The sequence below is a fragment of the Heterocephalus glaber genome, unplaced genomic scaffold, assembly GCF_053883595.1.
Source record: "Heterocephalus glaber isolate CG9 unplaced genomic scaffold, H.glaber_assembly_v1.0 deba00001546, whole genome shotgun sequence".
NCBI lineage: Eukaryota > Metazoa > Chordata > Mammalia > Rodentia > Bathyergidae > Heterocephalus > Heterocephalus glaber.
Genome location: NW_028258339.1, coordinates 2349240 through 2369176, shown reverse-complemented (window position 1 = coordinate 2369176; position 19937 = coordinate 2349240). Strand labels below are relative to the sequence as shown.

At 38.9% G+C, this 19937-nt stretch overlaps 1 protein-coding gene across 6 annotated transcripts in view; it reads left to right on the top strand.

Annotated features, from left to right (window-relative positions):
* Nucleotides 1–6470: 6470 nt before the first annotated feature.
* Nucleotides 6471–19937, top strand: part of Ccnb3 (cyclin B3) — an 86597-nt gene continuing 73130 nt past the window's right edge. For 3 of the 6 annotated variants that reach the window (XM_021249993.2, XM_087189712.1, XM_087189711.1), the window contains exons 1-2: nt 16021–16165; nt 19832–19920. The gene's annotated coding sequence lies outside the window, so the exon portion shown is untranslated. Of the gene's footprint in view, nt 6558–9346; nt 9445–16020; nt 16166–19479; nt 19534–19831; nt 19921–19937 lie in introns of those variants that run through there. The other 3 variants (XM_021249992.2, XM_021249995.2, XM_087189710.1) reach the window with 3 other exon arrangements.

Below are 19937 nucleotides of genomic sequence, written 5' to 3'. Positions count from 1 at the left end.
TTCTAGAAGTTGCCAAAGTCTCAACAGTTTCAGCATTGCTGAAAAGTCCAAGTCTAAAGTCTCCTCTGAGATTTAAGGCAAACTCTTAGCTGCAAGCCACTGTACAAATAAAGAGAAAGTTAAACACTTCCAACATACAATGGGACAAGATAGATATTTCCATTCCAAAAGGTACAAATAGAGGGATAGAAAGGAAAGGGACCAAAGAAAGTCCAAAATCCAGCAGGGTAAATGTTAAGTCCTGTAGTTCCATGTCCAGCATCCAAGGCAACCTGTGGGAAGATGTGAACTTCCAAAGGGCTTGGGTGTGCACTGTGTGTGATTGCAACACTTGGGGATTCTCTCTTGGGCCGACTTAGCTCACTCCTTGTAGCTTTCTTCGAATGATCCACATTCCAGGGTTCTCCAACCTTCTGAGGTCTCTAGTACACCTTGGGGTTCACACAGCTTCACAAACTTCCCGTTTACGAGCACATTTCCTAGCCTCTCAGACCTTCTAAAATTTGGAAGAAAGTCTTCCTGACCCCACAACTCTTGCATTCTGCACCTAAAATCAGCACCACATGGATGATGCTAAGGTCTGCTGCCAGCTGGAGCCATGGCCAGGCTTTTTTCTCTCTTGGGTGTGGGGGTCAAGTGCTGAGCACTCTGAACTCAATCCCAAGGAACAAGTTCTCTAGGCCACTGCCATTCTGGAACATGGTGTTCTGGGGATCTCTTCTCAAAGCAAAGACTTTCACCTTTGCAACTTGGAGGCTGCAAAGACTGCAGTCCTCCTGGTTCTTGTGATATCCTCAGGCCATCTTTTCTACTGTCTTCTTCCTTCTCAGCAATCAAGTTCTCCTGTGCTCTATCTTTGCAGTCCACACCTTTACTGAAGCTTACTTTCTGGCCAAACTCACAATGTTTTAAATCATTCTGCTGGGCTCTTTGCTCTTTTTCAACATAGATTTTGCTAAAAGACCCCAACAGTAGCTATGTGACAGCCTTATCACTAGTCTGTCTTAAAATTTCTTCTGCAAGATTAATGAGTCCACCACCTTTAATGTCCCCGGCATAGTTGCTGGACATGAGCAAAATGCAGACAAACTTTCTGCCAAGGCATAACACACATGATGTGGAGTTCAAACACCAATGCAGTCCTTCATAGAAGAAACTTCCCAAGCCTGGTCTTTACTGGCAGCATTTCTATCAGTATTCTGGTCTTCTGAGCTCCGACCAGAATCTCCCATTAAGTACAACTTAAGGCATTCCAGGGCAGCTTCTTCAGCCAACATCTCCAAACCTTTCCAAACTCTTCCCACAAGCCAGTTACAAAGACTCCTGAACCACATGGTCAGGTACAGTCACAGTAATGACTCCACTTCTCTGGTACCAAATTCTGTCTTAGTTACTTTTCTCACTGCTGAGACAAAATATCTGACACCCAATTCATAGTTGGCTGGCTCCAAGGCAGGGTGGCATGGAAGGGGGCATCACAGAGGAGAAACAGTTCATGGCAGGCAGAAGGCAGCAAAAGCAGCAAGTTCCAAGCAGCTCTAGTAGCCCTCTTTCTGTCCCTTATATTCTGTACAGGTTCCCCATCCTTAGGGCAGGTAGCACGCACACCCAGTGAGGGCCATTATCCACACCCAGAAAGATGTCAAACCAATCAGTGGACTAATTTAGTAACCACACATCCTTGATCCCACATCACACATTTACTCCCAGCATCACATACTCTAGATCCAGCCACTTCTGAAAAGCTCCACCTATGAGTGCATGAGACTTTAGGGGGATATTTAGGCACAAACCACAACAATGGTGTCATGAAGAAACATAGCCATACATTTGTTAAAGTTGGTGCTATGGTTTAGATCTAAAGTGGTCTCTTCCCCCAAAGTCTCACATTTGGAGGTGGTGCCTGGTCAGAAAAGGCAAGTCACTGAGGGCTGACTTGGAAGGTTATATTCTTGTCCCTGGACCCTCCCTTTTTTCTTATGCTTCCTGGCTGCTATGATGTTTGCAGCTTTGCTGCACCAGGCCCTTCCAACATGACATTTTTCCCTTGGAGCTGGCCAGTCATGAACTGAACCCAGTGAAACTGTGACTGAATATAAATTTCTCTTCCTTTATGTTTGGTATGTTGGGTATTTTGTTCCAATGATGAAAAAGCTGACTAATACAGGTGGCAAGACAAATTTTATTCATGTCACCACAGTCAGGGGGACAGACGAAATGAACAGAGCCTAACACCATTGAAATAAGAGGCAGGGAGTGCTAATAAAAAAGTAGTGAGTGACTTTGTGTGTAAGTAATGTGATTAGGACATCTGTGTTAGTTACTTGATGCTAAGGAAGGTGATCCTACCTTCTTACAGAGTCTGAGAGATATGGGCCCTATCGTTCTTAAGGGCCTCCCAAAGAGACAGCTATCAGGTCTCTTGGGTTATAGAAGATAACACCTCAACAAACAGAGAAAAAATTTACAATATATTCACCATACTGATTTCATTTTCTTTTTATATAGTCTGTCTACCTTCCTTGCCCCTCTGTCTCCTGTAGCTTCCTTCTCCCTCTGTCTCTTGTAGTAAGGTTGCTAAGTCATATGATAGTTTTTAATTTTTTGAGTAATCTTCATGTTCTTTTCCATAATAGCTGTACTAATTTACACTCTCACCCACAGTGTGGGAGTATTTCCCTTTTCTCCACCTTCTCACCAGCACTTATTTTTTGTCTTTTTAATAGTAGCCATTCTTGCTGGAATGAGATGATACCTCACTGTGGTTTTGATTTGCATTTTGCATTTATCTGATGACTAGTGATGTTGAATATTTTTCATGTACCTGTTGTCCATTTGTATGTTTTCTTTGTGAAATGTCTATTTCAATAAATGGTGCTGAGAGTATTAAATATCCACACATAGAAGGATGAAAAAAGGCCCCTTTCTATCTCATCAGTTACAAAAATCAACTAAAAATGAATTAAAGATTTAAATGTATAACCTAAAACTATCAAACTACTAGAATAAAACATAGGATAAATGCTTCAGGACTTTAAAATGGGCAAGGAGCTTTTGAACAAGACCTCAAAAGCAAAAAAAGACAAAATGGGACTATGTCAAACTTAAAAGCTTTCTCATAGCAAAGGAAACAATCAACAAAGTGAAGAGATAGCCTACAGAATGCCAAATAATATTTTCAAACTATATATCTGACAAGGAGCTAATAGCCAAATATTTAAGGGGTAAATTTTGAGGACTAAAGACAAAATTGTAACTCCTATGCCTGGCTCTTCTCTGTGGAATAAGAAGCAAAGAAAGAAAATGTTTACATGTTTTACATAAACAGAACACATATCTGTAAGAAATTTTTAAAAAGGCAACTCTATGTTTCCCAGCACAGAGGGAACAACCATAATCTATGTCTGGAAAATATCTTACCAAATCTCTAAATAACAAAGAGAGAACTATGGATGATTAGAGTGCTGTCCCATGGCACCCTAATCTTGTCTTTCTGGAGGCGAATCAGACAAAAGCAGACAAGAGCAATATTTGTATGTGAGACCAATAATGAAAGTGTATGGAAAGAATCAAGACAGATGTGGCTCAGTCATAGGTCACAATATATCCACTCTCTGTTGTAAGCTACTGAGGGTCTCGAATTGGCCTGTACTGAGTAAGGGGGCTAAAAAGGATATACAAAGAGTCAAAAATAAAGAATATGCTATATTAGAGAATGAATATGTGGGAATAGTTTGCTCTTAGGTTAACCTTTAATAGTCAAATACATAGAAATTAAACATAAAATCATTGATCATCATTTTTCCTAACCATCATTGTCATCTATTATCTAACTTTATTTTACCAGTCATGTTTTCTTCCACACAAACCTGTGTACAATAGTAAAAATCAAAAATTTAAATGTGTTCAGTTTGCATTTTTAAAAAAAAGCTATTAAAGTAATAAAAATGAAATTTGTGTCTGTAATGTAATTATTCAGAATAATGGCCAAAGGAAATGAAATGAAATGAACTATGAGCCTTCACGAAGTCACTGTCTGCCTGTCAGTCCTGCTGAGTATCTTCCAGCCTCAGATTTAGCCTACACATGTAGTTTATGTAGTGATACTGTGACTATTTGGAAATGAGCAGTGATGCCAGTGATTATTAGACATCATTCATTGTGGACCAGCACAATTGGGAATCCCTCATCTTTTTCTCCTGAATTGTTTTCAGCCATAAGAATGCACAATGCCATTTAGAACAGCTTCCTGAAACCATATTAAAGTGAAAAATTGGACAGCTATTCTGAACATCTCAGCAACAGTGCTGCATAATTACTTCTGTCGAGTATTTATGTTATGCCAGTATTGTGCATATCTGTCTTTTCATATGAGTGACTGAAAGAATGAGGAGAGTAAATAAAGGAGTTAGAAACTATAAGCATTCTCATTTTTAAAAAATTCAGGAGGCAGCTGTTAAAAGTACATGGACTCAAATATGTTGGGAGGTCCTTTATAGGCAGGGGCTTAATTAGGCATCTAAGGTCTGTTCTATTGCCTTGTAGAAAATGACTTAAAGCTATTTTTGAGAGGCAGGCTTGGCTTGGTCATAGCCATTTCTGGTCAAACTCTTCTCCCATTATAATTGTGATATTTTCCTCTTCTGATTTTCTTGGACATTTGGTTACTGTCAGTATAATTTATCTGACATTTACTAGAACTAGGCTTGTAGAGTTAATTAACTTTTCTTATTCCTAGATCACCTACACTGTAAGCCTGTAGGGCAAGTTCTTGGTCTCTTTTTCATTGGTATCCATCATCATATTAGGCACAAAGCTGGGCTCGAGAAGAAAATGATGGTTTTGTAATTTCAAGTAGGAAATATAATTCAGGAGCCATGGAGTCATGGGATCTGTATTAATGACAACAGACAACTTGGCCATCTATCTGAGTAGATAGGCCTCTTCCCAGAGCACTAAATGTCACACTTTACATTCCATCGGAATTACCTGGAAGGCTTGTTAAAACAAGATATTTGGATCCAGTCCCAAATTTTCTATCCGTGGGTATGAATGGGGCCTGAGAATCTGCTTGGTACTGTATTTTACAAGCATTCTCTTATTTTCCATACAGACTTATGAAATGGGTTGTATATTTTATTTTTATTTTTAATTGACATGCAACACATTTAAGGGATACAATGCGATGTTTCAATACAAGTATGCATCCTGTAGTGAAAAAAATCACTACAGGTAATTAGCATATCCATTTCTGAAACATCATTTACTTTTTATTTTTATTTTTTATATATATTTATTGGTACATTTTAGGTATACAATACATTTACATTTATCATTGGGTGTTTGTACCAGAATATGATGTATCTTAGTTCTTATTTTTTCCCCCATTACCTGTGCCCCCTTCACCCCCTCCATCCTTCCCTATTTACATAGACTTTGATTCCATTTTTTTTTTCTTTCTCATAATTTTTCTTTTCCCTTCTTCCCTTTCCCCTTCCCCTCTCGCCATCCCCAAACCCTTGGACCTTTTCCTATTTCAAATTATCAACTATTCATTTTAATCATTTTCATCCTTATTTACACTTTCAGTTTCTCACACTAGAGAAACTATTCGGTATTTACACATGTGTGTCCTATTTATTTCACTTAAGAGTATGGCCTCAATATGCATCTATTTGGCTATAAATGTCTCTAGTTTCTCATTCTTTATGGCTGAGTAGTACTCCATTTTATAAAAAAAACACGTCTTCTTTATCCAGCGAAACATCATTTCTTTGTGGTGAGAACATTAAAAAGTCTCTCTTCAGGGCCGGGGATTTAGCTCAGTGGTTCTGCCACCTGCCTTGCAAGTGCAAGGTCCCAAGTTCTTTCCCTGGTACCAAAAAACCCACCAAAATCCAAAAAGTCTCTCTTCAGGCTGAGTGTGGTGGTGCATGCCTGTCATCCCAACACTTGGGAGGCTGAGGCAGGAGGATTGCTGCAAGCATGGACTACATAGTGAGTTCAAGGTCAATCTAAACTATATAGCGAGACCCTAGCTCAAAGACCGCCCCCCCCTTCAAAACAAAAAAATCATCTCTTCTTGCTCTTTTGGAATATATAATACATTATTATTAACTATAGCTACCCTATTGTGCAAAAGAACACCAGAATTTACCCTTCCTCTTTGAAACAGAGTTATTCAGATCCTGATTTCATAAATGCGCAAAGCCCTATGGGTGATGGTAGGGGAGCGGCACTGGCCACTTCCATTGCCTTGGAGGTAGGGGGTGCAAGTGTGAGTGAGAAAATTAGCATGCCTTTTCCAGAGTATAGAGAGCCAGAAAATAAACTTGAGAAGAAGAAAAACATAAAGGGTACCTACTCTGATCTGATCCCATCTGGTGATTTCCACTCCGACTGAACAAAAGCACTGATTTGTTGTCTCCCCCTACTGGTGGGAATCGCGTGCTCATCCCGGTAGGCTTTGCGCTCAGTTTTTGTGAGGCGCGTTTTCTCTTCAGGCAGTTTGAGGTGGTTTTCTGAGGAGGTGGTTCGCTGGCTGAGGCGGTTAGTTGGTTAGTCCCCTCTCCCTTTGCCCCTCATTCTTGTTTTGTTTTTGTTGTTTGTTGCCATTTCCGATTTGAGGAGAACTCTTTTTTCCATGTGTAGCATTTGTTCTAATCCGACTATGGCTTGGTAAATGTACAACTTGTTTTTACAAACCGTTACAAGAGCTTTATGCCTTACATGTTTATAAACGTATAAAAAATTCTGTGGAGGTTGGAGATGTGGGAGGAAAATTGGCTGAGGGAATTAGACTGTTAATCGGAACGTTTTTCCTGTCAAACGAACAAACCAGTCTGGAATATCTGACAAAATAAACCTTTAAAAAAGTACTTAAATATATTATTAATTGGTGATAAAGTCTTCATCTTCCCCTTTAGATATATTATCTTTGTAATGAATGTGTTAAGCTTTACAAAAACTGTAAAGGAGATACGGAAGCATGATGTATTTTCTGTTTCTTCATACACACGTCTGCACATCTGCAAGTCCTTAAGGGTTCTCCTGGTTTTAGAGACACTAAAATAAGGTGGAGATTAGTTTACTCTTGGACTTCGACAGCTAGTCCTGTTGTGAAGAAGTCAGTCAGGTTTAGATCTCCTGTACTACTTGCTCTCAGATCAAGATGGTGAATCGGAGTAATGAGTTTATGTGGCCACGAGGGCGTTGAGGTTTTTGGAATATGTTTCTCCACACACTTACAGCCCCCCCCCCCACTCCCCACCCCCGATACAAAAGCCCACCGGGAGTAGGCAGGGTTGGGGGCGTAAATCTGTAATCCCAGCACTCTGGGAGGCTGAGGCAGGAGGATCACAAATTTAAATCCAGCCAGGGCAACTTAGTGATTTAGCGAGACCTAGTCTCAAAAAAAATTTTTTTAAAGGGGAGGGGGTGGGGATGTAGCTCAGCATAAGGTAATGGGTTCAGTCCTCAATACTGCACACAAAAAAACCTTTTTTGGTTTTTGTTTGTTTGTTTTGTTTTTTGAGACAGGATCTCGCTGTACAGTTCAGGCTGTCCTTGAACTCACTATGTAGCCCAGGAGGAAACCTCGTATTCACCATAAACCATAAGGCAAACTGAGCTAGTCTTATTAGGGTGGTGGGAACCCATCTTAAATCCAAGTTCGCAGATGCTAGCCAAGGGCCAAACTAGGAAGCAGGGTTTTCAAATGATAGCATGCTTGGGCCTGATACATTAACTCTTCTGCACAGATTTTGGTAGGGATTATGTTGATTCTGTGTATCAATCTGAGGGGAATTGGTATCTTAACAATGTGATAGATGAATGGAGGATGTCTATTTATTTAGGTCTTTAATTTTTCTCAGATGTTTTATAGTTTTATGTCTACAAATCTTATACTCCCTTTGTAAAATTTGTCTCTAAGTATTTTATTCTTGTTGATGCCTTTGTAAATTTAATTCTTAATTTTATTTTCAGATTGATTTTGCTTGTAAGTGTATAGAAATTTAGTTGATTTCTGCTATTGATCTTATATCTTGCAACAATGAGCTTGTTTATTAGCTATAATAATTTTTTTGTTTGATACTGGGGATCAAACTCAGGACCATGCACTTGCCAGGCAGGCACAGTGCCACTGAGCTAGATCCCCAGCCCAGCTATAATAATTTTTGAGTTGTGTGTGTGCATGCCTGTGTTCTTTAGCCTACATAGATGGTGAACTACATGTGTTGATTTTTTGGAACCAGCCTTGCATCCCTGTAATAAAACTCATGTGCTCACAGTATATAATACTTTTTATATATTGGTAAAAACATTTTGTTAATATCTTGCTAAAGATTTTGCTTCTATCATGAGGGATACTGAGTACCTATAATTTTCCTTTTTTAAAGTGTCTTTGAATGGTTTTGGTATCACAGTAAAAGTCTTCTTATATAATGAGTTGGTATGTTCCTGCCCCTTCTATTTTGGGGGAAGAGATAAGTGTAAATTGATGTTCATTGTTCTTTAAACATTTAGTTAAAGCTGGGCATGGTGGCTCATGCCTGAAATATCAGACGTTTGGGAGACTGAGGCAGGAGGATCACAAGTTCAAGTTCTGCCTGGGCACTATAGTGAGACCTTGTTTCACAATAAAACAATCTAAAAAAGGGCTGAGGATGTAGCTCAGTGTGAAGTCCCTGGATTCAATCCCCGGTATCACACACGAAATGTTTAATTTAATTCTCCATTGAAATCATCTGAGCTATTAGAATTATCTATTTCATATTGGGTATATTATAATAGTATTTTGTGCTTTCCAAGAAATAGCTGTTTTTCATTTAAATTGTCAAATTTTTCTCTATATAAGTGATCTCTTATTAGCCTTTTGATTTCAGTAGGGCCTGTAGTGATATTCTCTGGGTTTTTGTGGTACTGGAAATTGAACCCATGGTCTTTGCACGGAGATATAGCTCCACCCCTTTTTGTTTTGTTTTGGTACTGGGGAATTGAACTCAGAGCATTAACACCAGCTACATCCCAAGCTGTTATGGCTTGTGTCTACATGTTCCCCCAAAGCCTCACACGGTCATAGGTGGCACTTTCTCAGAGGTGGCTGGATCTAGAGTGTGTGATTGATTCATGGTGCAATGCTAGGATTAAGGGTGCTAGGATTAAGAATGTGAGTGCTATCCACCCTAAGGGCAGATAGCCTGGATACAATATAAGGGACAGAAAGAGACTTGCTGCTAGTTACTTGTAGTTTGTTGCTTGTTGTGTGCTTTTGGTATCTTCTGCCTGCCTTAAACTGTTTCTCCTTTGTCATTCCCCTCTGCCATGCCACCCTGCCTTGGAGCCAGCCAACTATGAACTGAAACCTCTACAAACTGTGAGCTACAATAAACCCCTCCTCTTTTAACTATAGGTGTTGGATATTTTGTCTCAGCAATGAGAAAAGTAAGACACCAGCCCTATTTATTTATTTATTCATTCATTCTTAATCTATTTATGAGACATGGACTCACCAAGACACTAATTTGTTCAGGCTGGACTTGAATTTGCAATCCTGCTTCTTCAACCTCCCAAGATGCTGGGATTACAAGCATGTACCATCATAGTTGGATGTAATTGTTTTAAAATCCACTGTACATACAGTGAGAACCACATAAGACAATATTCTAATTTTTGGGGCAACATTCAAATAATCTAGAATACTTAAGATCAGAAATAAAGTCTATTATGTTATCTGTACTTAGATCTTTTCACTACTCTTCCTGATGTTCCAATATTCTTCCTATTACTAGTTTATTATTCTAGTTTGTAAACTTTTTTTTCTCTAAGGGTAGGTTTGGTGGTGACAAATTCTCTTATTTCCTATATATGAGAGTGTCTTGATTTTCCCTTCACTCTTGAAGAACATTATCTCATAAATTTTTGAGTTGACAGCTCTTTTCATTTTTTCCTTTTTTTAAACTGTATATCCTCTTATTGGTACATTTTAGGTATAAAATATAGTGACATTCATCATTGGAAATTTGCACCTTTACATACTCTCTTGGTTCTTATTTTTCCCTCTTCCCCTGCCCTCCCTTCAACCCCTCCATCCCTCCCTATTTACAAAGACTTTGTTTCCTTTTTTTCATTTTCCCATGTTAATTCCATTCCCTTCTTTCCTCTCCCCTTCCCCTCCCACTTCCCCTTCCCCGTTGCCCCTTTTCTTCCTATTTCACATTATCTATTATATGTTTTAGTCCTTATTTACACTTTCAGTTTCTCACATTAGAGAAACTATTTGGTATTTACACATGTGTGTCTTATTTATTTATTTATTTATTTATTTATTTATTTATTGGTACCAGGGATCGAACTCAGGACCTTTTGCTTGCAAGGCAGGCTGTGGAACCTCTGAGCTAAATCCCCAGCTCCCTCTATTTATTTCACTTAAGAGTATCGCCTCAATGTGCATGCATTTAGGAATAAATGTCTCTAATTTCTTGTTTTTTATGGCTGAGTAGTACTCCATTTTATAAAAAAAAGCCCCATATTTTCTTTATCCAGTCTCCAGTTGATGGGCATTTGGGCTGTTTCCAAGTTTTAGCTATTACAAATTGTGATGCTATGAACATGGGTGCACATATATCACTGTGGTATGATTCTTTTAATTCTTTGGGGAAGATCCCCAGTAGGGGAATAGCAGGGTCAAATGGGACTTCCAGTCTTAGTTCTTTGAGGTAGCTTCACACTGATTTCCACAGTGGTAGCACCAGTCTATACTCCCACCTTCAGTGGAGCAGGGTTCCTCTTTCCCCACAGCCCTGCCAGCATTTGTTATTAGTTGATTTCTTCATAGCAGCCATTCTTTGTGGGGTGAGGTGTAATTTCAGCATTGTTTTCATTTGCATCTCTGGAATGACCAGTGATGTTGAACCTTTTTTTCATATGTTTATTTGCCATTTCTACTTCTTTGTGTGAGAAATGTCTGTTCATTTCAGATTCCCATTTTCGTATTGGGTCTTTAAATTTGAGAGGTCTGATTCTTTTAAGTTGTTTATGGATTCTAGATAGTAGATCTTTGTCTGACGGACTGCATGTGAAAATTTTTTCCCGCATTGTGGGTTGTCTCTTCACACTGCTGGTGGGTTCTCTTACTGTGCAGAAGCTTTTTAATAAGAAGAGATCCCACTTATTGATTGTTTGTGCTAGTTCACGGGCAACTGAGGTTTTTTTCATAAAATCTTTTCCTACACCGTTGTCTTCAAGAGTTCTACCTAACCTCTGTTCCAACTGGTTCAGAGTTTCTATTTTAATATTTAGATTTTTAATCCATTTGTATTTTAGTTTATTGCATGGCGAGAGATATAGGTCTAGTTTTAATCTTTGGCAAGTTGAAACTCAATTTTTCCAGCACCATTTATTAAAGAGGCTATCTTTCCTCCAGTGAGGGTGTTTGGCTCCTTTATCGAAGATGAGATGGCTGAGTGTGTCTGGTGTTGTTTCTGCATCTTCTAATCTGTTCCACTGGTCCTCAGGTCTGTTTCTTTGCCAGTATCATGCTGTTTTTATCACAGAAGCTTTGTAGTATAGTTTCAAATTGGGGATTGTGATACCCACTACCTTGTTTTTATTGCCTAGAATTGCTTTTGTTATTCTAGGACTCTTCTTGTTCCAAATGAATTTTTGGATTGATTTCTCAAGGTCTGTGAAGTATGCTGCTCAGATTTCAATTGGAATTACATTGAATCTATATAGCAGTTTTGGAAGTGTGGCCATTTTCACTATGCTGATTCTTCCTACCCAGGAGCAAGGGATGTCTTTCCATTTTTTGACATCCTCTTCAATCTCTTTTTTTCAGAGTGTTATAGTTTTCAGAATGAAGGTCTTTGATTTCTTTTTTTAGGTTGATTCATAGTTATTTCAATTTTTTGGATGATATTGTGAAATGAATTGATAGCCCCATTTCTCTCTCAGTGAGTCTGTTGTTCGTGTAGTGGAAAGGTATTGATTTTTGTGTGTTGACCTTGTATCCAGCTACTTTACTGAATTTGCTTATTAACTCTAGAAGACTTTTGGTCCAATTAGCAATGAAAAGGGTGAAATTACAACTGACCCAGCAGAAATCCAGAGGATCATCAATATGTACTTTGAGAATCTATATGGCAATAAGATGGAAAATACAGAAGCAATGGACAGATTTCTAGATACGTGTGAATTACCAAAGTTGAACGAAGAAGACCTAAAAAATTCCAAATGACCCAATATCAATCAATGAAATTGAAAACATAATTAAAAACTTGCCAACTAAGAAAAGCCCGGGTCCTGATGGCTTCACTGCTGAATTCTAAAAGACACTTAGAGAGGAACTACTGCCACTACTGTTTAAACTCTTCAATGAAATTGAAAGGGAAGCAATACTCCCAAATTCATTCCTGGAAGCAAGCATCACCTTGATCCCCAAAGCAGAGAAAGATCCAACCGAAAAAGAAAACTATAGGCCAATCTCACTAATGAACATAGATGCAAAAATCCTTAATAAGATACTGGCAAATAGAATGCAGAAGATCATCAAGAAGGTCATACACCCTGAGTAAGTGGGATGCAGCGATGCAGGGATGGTTCAACATACACAAATCAATAAATGTCATACACTATATTAATAAAGCCAAGGACCGAAACCATATGATCATCTTAATAGATGCCGAAAAAGCATTTGATAAAATCTAACGTGCATTTATGATAAAAAGTCTCCAAAAAATTGGAATAGATGGTCTCTACCTCAATCTCATAAAAGCCATCTATGAAAAACCAACAGCCAATATCATACTAAATGGTCAAAAACTAAAATCCTTCACACTAAAATCAGGAACAAAACAAGGATGTTCACTATCACCACTCCTGTTCAATATAGTCTTGGAAACATTAGTCATGGCAATTAGACAAGAGAAAGAAATAAAAGGAATAAAGATAGGAAATGAAGAAGTCAAATTGTCATTATTTGCAGATGACATGATACTCTATATAGAAGACCACAAGAACGCCTCCAAAAGTCTTCACAATTAAAATCTTGGATTCATCTGGAACATAATTTCATGTAAAAGTGAGACAGTAATAGGCATTTTCTATCAGGTTTTGAAATGCAACCATTTATGAGTGCATTGTATACCTAGGAGAAAGGAAACATTAGAAAACTGGCATTGAAGGGCTGTCTCTTCTTTTCTCAGTGTTCTTTTGGGATTCTATGCAAGGGAAAGGTTAGGTCAATTGGAAGTGTGAAGGCTGAGGAAAATACATTTAAAGATTTAGAAAAGCCGCAACTTTTACTCAATATCATTTTTGTTTTTATTAAAGGCTAAGAAGAAATAGGAAAAATAAAATTAATACTTTTACAATTTTTGTGTTGCTGTTGATTGGTGGATGAGCCTTCCCTCTTGACTAAAAAAGACTTGTGGTGACTCATACCGACATTGCACTGCTTTCATAGTGGATCCTGGTGGGACACTTGTCTCCATTGATGACTTACAGGACAATATACATTTACTTAGTTAACAAATATTTTCTAATTACATATCAAGGAGGCAGGTATAGGGGGTTATGCTTATGTCTTTGGTCTCTGGAATCATTCTGATTGTGTTTAAATCCCAAACTGATCACTTACTGGCTGTGTGATCTTGGGTAAGTTACTAAACTTTTCTGTGCTTTTCATTCTTTATCTACAGAATGAGGCTATTAATACCTCATTGGATTGTTGCAAGTGCTAGTACTGTATACATATAGTAAGCAACTGATAAAAGTGAGCTACTATTAGTGCTAAATCCTTTGAGATAGAGCATAACATATATGGTCCTGGCCATTATGGACCTCAAATTCCTGAGTGAGGAGATGTTTACAAAGGTATAAATAGTGATACAGATACAGTTTCACAGTAGAGTGGGAGGAGAATTTTCCTTTAGATAACATGATTAAGAAATGTCTCTTAAGGTAAAACAAACTTTAAGAAAAATCTAGCAACTTAAAAAATGGAGAGAGCTGAGTGCAGTGGTACATGACTATAATCCCATTAGTTTAGGAGGCTGACACAGGAAGATTGCAAGTTTGAGCCCAGCCTGGGCTCAAACTCTTAGAGAGACCATGTTTCAAAATAAAAAATAAAAAAATAGCCAGGGGGCCAGGGATTTGACTCAGCGGCACCCTGCCTGGCTTTGCAAGCACAAGGTCCTGAGTTCGATCCCCAGGACCAAAAAAAAAAAAAAAAGTAGAGAGAGAGAGAGGGAGAATTTCATTATGGCTGAAGTGGAGTGAATGAAAAATGGAATAGTTGATGGTAGGAGGGACCCTATAGACCAGGGCGAGGAGTATGGATTTTGCTTTAAGTGCTATGGGAAACTACTGGATCTAAAGAGGGACAGGATACTACTTTTCTTTTTCACAAAGGTTGCTCTTGTTGTCGTGTTGTATTTGTATTAGAGACGCGTAAGATTGGGAAGGGGGTGAACAGTTTGGAGGTTCTTGATAGTGCACCAAGTGAGAGACTAGGTGACAGCAGGGATGGAAAGTAGATGACTATAAGATATATTTTGAGGTAAAATTAACAGGGCTTACTGAAGGATTGGATATAGAAGGGTAAGGTGATGAAAAGGACTTTGAATCAAAGATGATACCCAGTTTTCTGTCTTGAGTAAGATTTGATGTGGTGTCAGTTTCTGAAATTCGGGACATGGAGAGAAGGATCAGGTTTGGGGAAGGAGTTGATTATTAAGACTTCTATTGTGAATATGTTGAGTTTGAGATGTCTATTAGATGTACAAGTGGAAAAGTAGAGTAGTCATTTGGAGGTATGAAGCTGGAGTTTAGGGACAGCTTTTAGATACTAGGCCTTAGCTGAAAGGCTGAGAAGTGATAGGGCCAGCTTTTATATTTAAAGTCTTGGATCTAGATGAGATAATCTAGGGAGATTTAAAAATAGAAGAAAACCTGGGATCATATGAATATCTATATTTTTATTAGTGCTTATTATCTATACAAGCCAATGGGTCTCATTTTGGTTTATTCATACTTGGATATACCATAGTTTGATCGTTTACCCCCTTTTCTTCCTCCCTTCCTCATCCCCTTCCTCTTCTTTAATAATCTTCCCTCATACAAATATCTTTAAAGTAGAGGCTGTAAGAGACTAAAAGGAGAATGGGCTAAAAATAAAGGTAAGAACGTGGTTCAGTGGTAGAAAGCCTGCTGTATATGTAGGAACTTCTAGATTACACTCATGGCATCTCCATTTACTCTGCCTCTTCAGAGGATAAAGTAGGATTATCAATTCTACAAATTTGTCAGTTCCACATATCTATATATCTGTATCTATATGATATATAGATACAGATATATTCTAGTTCCTGGTAGAAAGCAGGTGCTCATTAAGTATTTGTTAAACTGAATTAATTCATGAATGAAATAAATGAGTATATCTGGATTGTAATAGATTCTCTGCCACAATGTAGCTTTGTAATATTGAGCATTTAGTAAGCTATAATTTTGTCATCTGTAAAATGGCAATAAAATTACCTATCTTTTGTGTAGGATTTAAAGCAATAAAATTTTTATAGCATTTAGCACAGAGGTAGTACTGAATTAATCTTGACTTTGATTACCTCCCTACGCTTTTGAGTGCTCATTCACAAAATAAGGGCAATAACTGATGCCCTGCTTCCCTCATAAGGCCATTTGTGAAGCTCGCAGGAGTTAATGTTTGATTCTAAAAGGCGTTATTAATGTTAATTGATTGGTCTGCAATCACATTATTCAGCTGCTCTTTTCTCCCCATCCGCCAGTAGGATTATTTAAATTAAAACGTGTGTTTTAGAAAGACCTGGTCCGGCCAGTTTACTAAAAACCACGCCCCAACACAAAGTCCCTTAGCCACGGAGTTCAGTTTAAAACTACCCAGCTTCAAAACCCTTGCGAGGGGAACAAAGTAACTGTGTACTCTGATTGGTCCTCTGCTGGCCAATCACCACTGCGCTTCCTGGGGCTGTAATTTTCAAAATCTGGGCCGATTGGAGAGCGCACTAACCAGGTTGAGGAGTCCGGTCGCTACGGCAGGGGCACGGATCTCTGTTCTTTTCCCTGTGTCTCCTGGTCTAGGGTTGCGTCTTGGTGTTTCCTGTTCTGTCCTCAATCTCGGTTTGAGGTAGGCGCCTTTGGGTTGTACTACCAGCTCGAGTGTCTGGCTCTGTTGCCTGCCGTTCTGTCCGTGGGCATCCCTCCACCCCCGTTACAACCTTTGTCTCCTTCCCTGGGCAGTCCGCAGTCTACGGAGTGAACCCTGTACAAGGTTGGGCAGGGAGTGAATGTGTGAGGGGGTGAGATAGCAAAGAAAAGATTAGGTCCCAGCTTTTAGAAGGAATGGCCAATCCACGTGCCTGAATCAGAGTGTTTTTACAAAAGGTCTTTCAAAGTGAAAGTGTTGCAGGATCGATTTCATTTACAAGTGTAGTGGGGTCAGATGCATTTTTAAGTCAGAGAATGTTACTTGAAGGATCTTTTGAACCACAGATTGAAGGCCATGAAGGAAGGATGGAAGCATGTCCTCTCCCTTGTTATCTTTTTTTATTCTCCATTGGGTTACTTCTACTCAGCTCTGGCTTTCCCACAACCTTCTGCTGAAGTCCACTTAGAATCCTAGAAGTTCAGAGGTCGAAGGAAACCTAGACTGGTGCCTCTTAAAGTGCAGATTAAGATTTGATAGGCCTAGCCTGGGGCCTGAGATTTTAAAGCGTTAATGAGCCCCCAGGTGATGCTAATGTTGCATTTCCACTGACCACTTTTTTTTTTTTTTAGTGTGGAGGAAACTCTGGTCCCATTGCCTCATTTTATTGGGTGGGGAAACCGAAACCCAGATTGCTCAGTTTCACTCAGCTAGCTGGGGGCAGGGCCAGAACTAGACCCAAAGAATCCATCCTAGCCTGTTGCTGCTGCTTTCCTTGACACAACGTTGCATTCTTTCTCCACTGCTTTGCCATATGTAACTTGCCTTTGTATATAAAATGAAGTTACCACTCCCCCTGTAGATTATTTGGATCAGTTTAGCTCTGTTGCACTGTGTGAGTTACAGCATCAGCCCTAGGATGCCCAGTAGTCTTCAATAATTATCAGTGTGTGCATAGGGGAGATGGAAGTCTGAAAAGGGAAAGGATTCTAATTTTCTTGTCCAAGTAAGACTCAGGGTAGAAGTCTGAGTGTCCTTTTATGAATGTTCGTGGTGGTGTCAGTTTATCTCTCCTCTTCCTCTACTCCCAGTAGCAGAGAAATTAGTTTACCTAAGTCAGTGTGTGCGCCCCCCCCAAAGCAAGTGTTTAGTGTTCAGAATAGTGAATGTGGTATATGATCATCATCTGAATACCTTTATTTTCTTTGAAGTTTAATTCATCTGTGATGTTGTCAGCTGAGAGTTTTCTAACATGTTGATTCCAGATTTCTGCTTTCCCTTTGAAAGGTAAAGGTGTCAGAGCATGTCTTTGGTCATCCTTAAAAAGTTGTACAAGACAGGAATAATAATAGTGTAAGTAGTTTTCAAACAGTGTAGTTAAGAGTGGGTGCACCCAATTTAGCTTTATTGCGGCTTGCCTGAGTTTTGAGGGATGAGATGGAAAATAGGTTTTCATCTGAGGGAAGGGAAGGACAGTAACATGCTATTTATTGAGTGCCTACCATGTGTGCTTTGTATATGCATATTTATATTTGAGTCACATGACTCCTGTTTACATGTGGTGTACTTGTTTTGTAAAATGAGAAAACCAAGGCTAAGAAATGCTAAGTTAGCTGCTTTAGAAGCTGGCTGTACAAACTCTAAAACCTATGCCCATTCTACTTTCTAACCCTACAGCTTTTCACTTTTTTGTACTGTTTTTGAGTGTGATCTGAGAAACTGGTATTTTGGAAAGAGCTGGGTGGTCTGTGTTGCATAGTAGTTTGTCCATAAGAGAGCATCGTACCTGTCCTGGTTACCCTTATGGTTTTGTTTCGAGATTTAACTGAAGTAATATATGTGAAGCCATGTACTTGGACAGACCTCCCTTCACCTACAAAATGTTTAATACTTCTCCATCTAAAGCAAAACCCCAATCAGCTTTTTTTCTTTCTTAAGCCTTCCTCTCAAGCCACAGTCTTCTCTGCTTCCCTTTCTAATCATCCTGGCCCCAACCTAGCATTTCAGCTCCATTTTAATGGTTTCTCAATATATTTTTTATGCTTCATACTTGAAACAACTGGATTGTCCCTGAATTCTGCTTGTTCACACCTCTTTCTGGGCTTGGGCTTTTGCCTGGAAGCTTCTCAGTCTACTCAGAACTTCTCTGTCATTTAAGTCCAGATCAAATGTTACCTCCTCTAGTATGCCTTCTTCTACCTCTGACTTTCCATTATCTATCTATAGTACTGTTTTAGCTTGAGTTGCTATAATAAAGTGCCACAGACTGGATGGCTTCAACAGTAAACATTTATTTTTCACAGTTCTTGAGTCTAGAAAGTGTAAGACCAACATGCTGGCAGATTATGTGTCTGGTGAGGATCTGCTTTCTGGTTCATAGATGACCATCTTCTTGTATCTTCATATGCCAGGAAGGAGCAAGAGAGTTTTCTGGGGTCTTGTGTAAAGCACTAATCTCATTCATGAGGGGTCTGTTCTTATCACCTCCCAAAGCCCCCATCTGCTAATACCATCTTGTTGGGGGTTAGAATGTTAGAATTTCAACATTGATTTTGCAAGGGACACAAACATTCGGTCCATAACAAGTATCTCCCTCTATTAAACCATTTGTTATTGTTTGTATGTGTGTGTGTGGGGGGGGGAGGTTAGGGATTGAATCTAGGACCTTTGCACTGAGCTAAATCCGCAGCCCCCCATCCTCCTTTTAATTTTTGAGACAGAATCTCATTAAGTTGTCCAGGCTGGGTTTGAATTTGATCCCCCTACCTCAGCCCTTCCTGCCTCAGCCTCCCAGTGTTCTGGGAATATAGGCATGCACCATCATGCCAGTTTCATTTGTCATGTTATTATGTTAATGTTAGAATTGTACATATAGATATTTCTAGAATAAGAGCCATGTTTTATGTATGTTTGTGTCTCTTGCCTAAAGCATCCCTTACATAGAGGTGAGTTTGCATTGCCTTGAGGGTCTTTCTTAGGGAAGCCTGTTCTTTGTCAAATGAATTTGAAAATTGAATGTAGATGGGTTTGGAAGGACCCTTTCTATCTGGGAGTAAAGTGTCTCTTGTTTATTCAAACAATGACTACTTATAATAACAAAGTATTTGCTTGTAAGATACAGGTGTATATTCTAACTATTGAGGACTCACTGAAAGAATCTTCAGGAATATAAGATAGGGACCCATACTGAGATGGGCAAAGGATTCTTCTAAGGGATGTAATGAACGTTAAATTCTTACGACAAATAATTTTCAGCAATTTAGATCCTTGTACTATTGTCTTTTGAATTGGATTATAGTTTCTTCTGATTGAACACAGCCTTTGAATAATATCTGGCCTACCATGCATAGGTAAGTGTATGCAGTCATTCTCTTGTCTTCTCTGTAGCATCATTCTAATCGCTGTGGCCAAAACCCTATGCCTTTTTAAAGAACATTAACTCTACCTCCATACTGTAGGAGTCATGGTATACTTGATTGTTTTCAATGCAAAATTGTCATGTTAACGTGTACTAGTTTTCCTAAGCCTAAATTAGATGCTAAGCCACAGTCCCAGTGCCTATATAGAATGGCAGGCACTGTGTGGAATTTTTTACATAGAGTATCTCATTTAACTGTAGAACTAGATATACTTATTTCTATTTTACAGATGAGACAGCTGAATCCCAAGGAGTTTAAGATACTTTCCCAAGGTTGTGACGTAACCAAGATTTGAACCCAGATCCACCCAACCTCAAAGTATGTTTTCTCCGAGG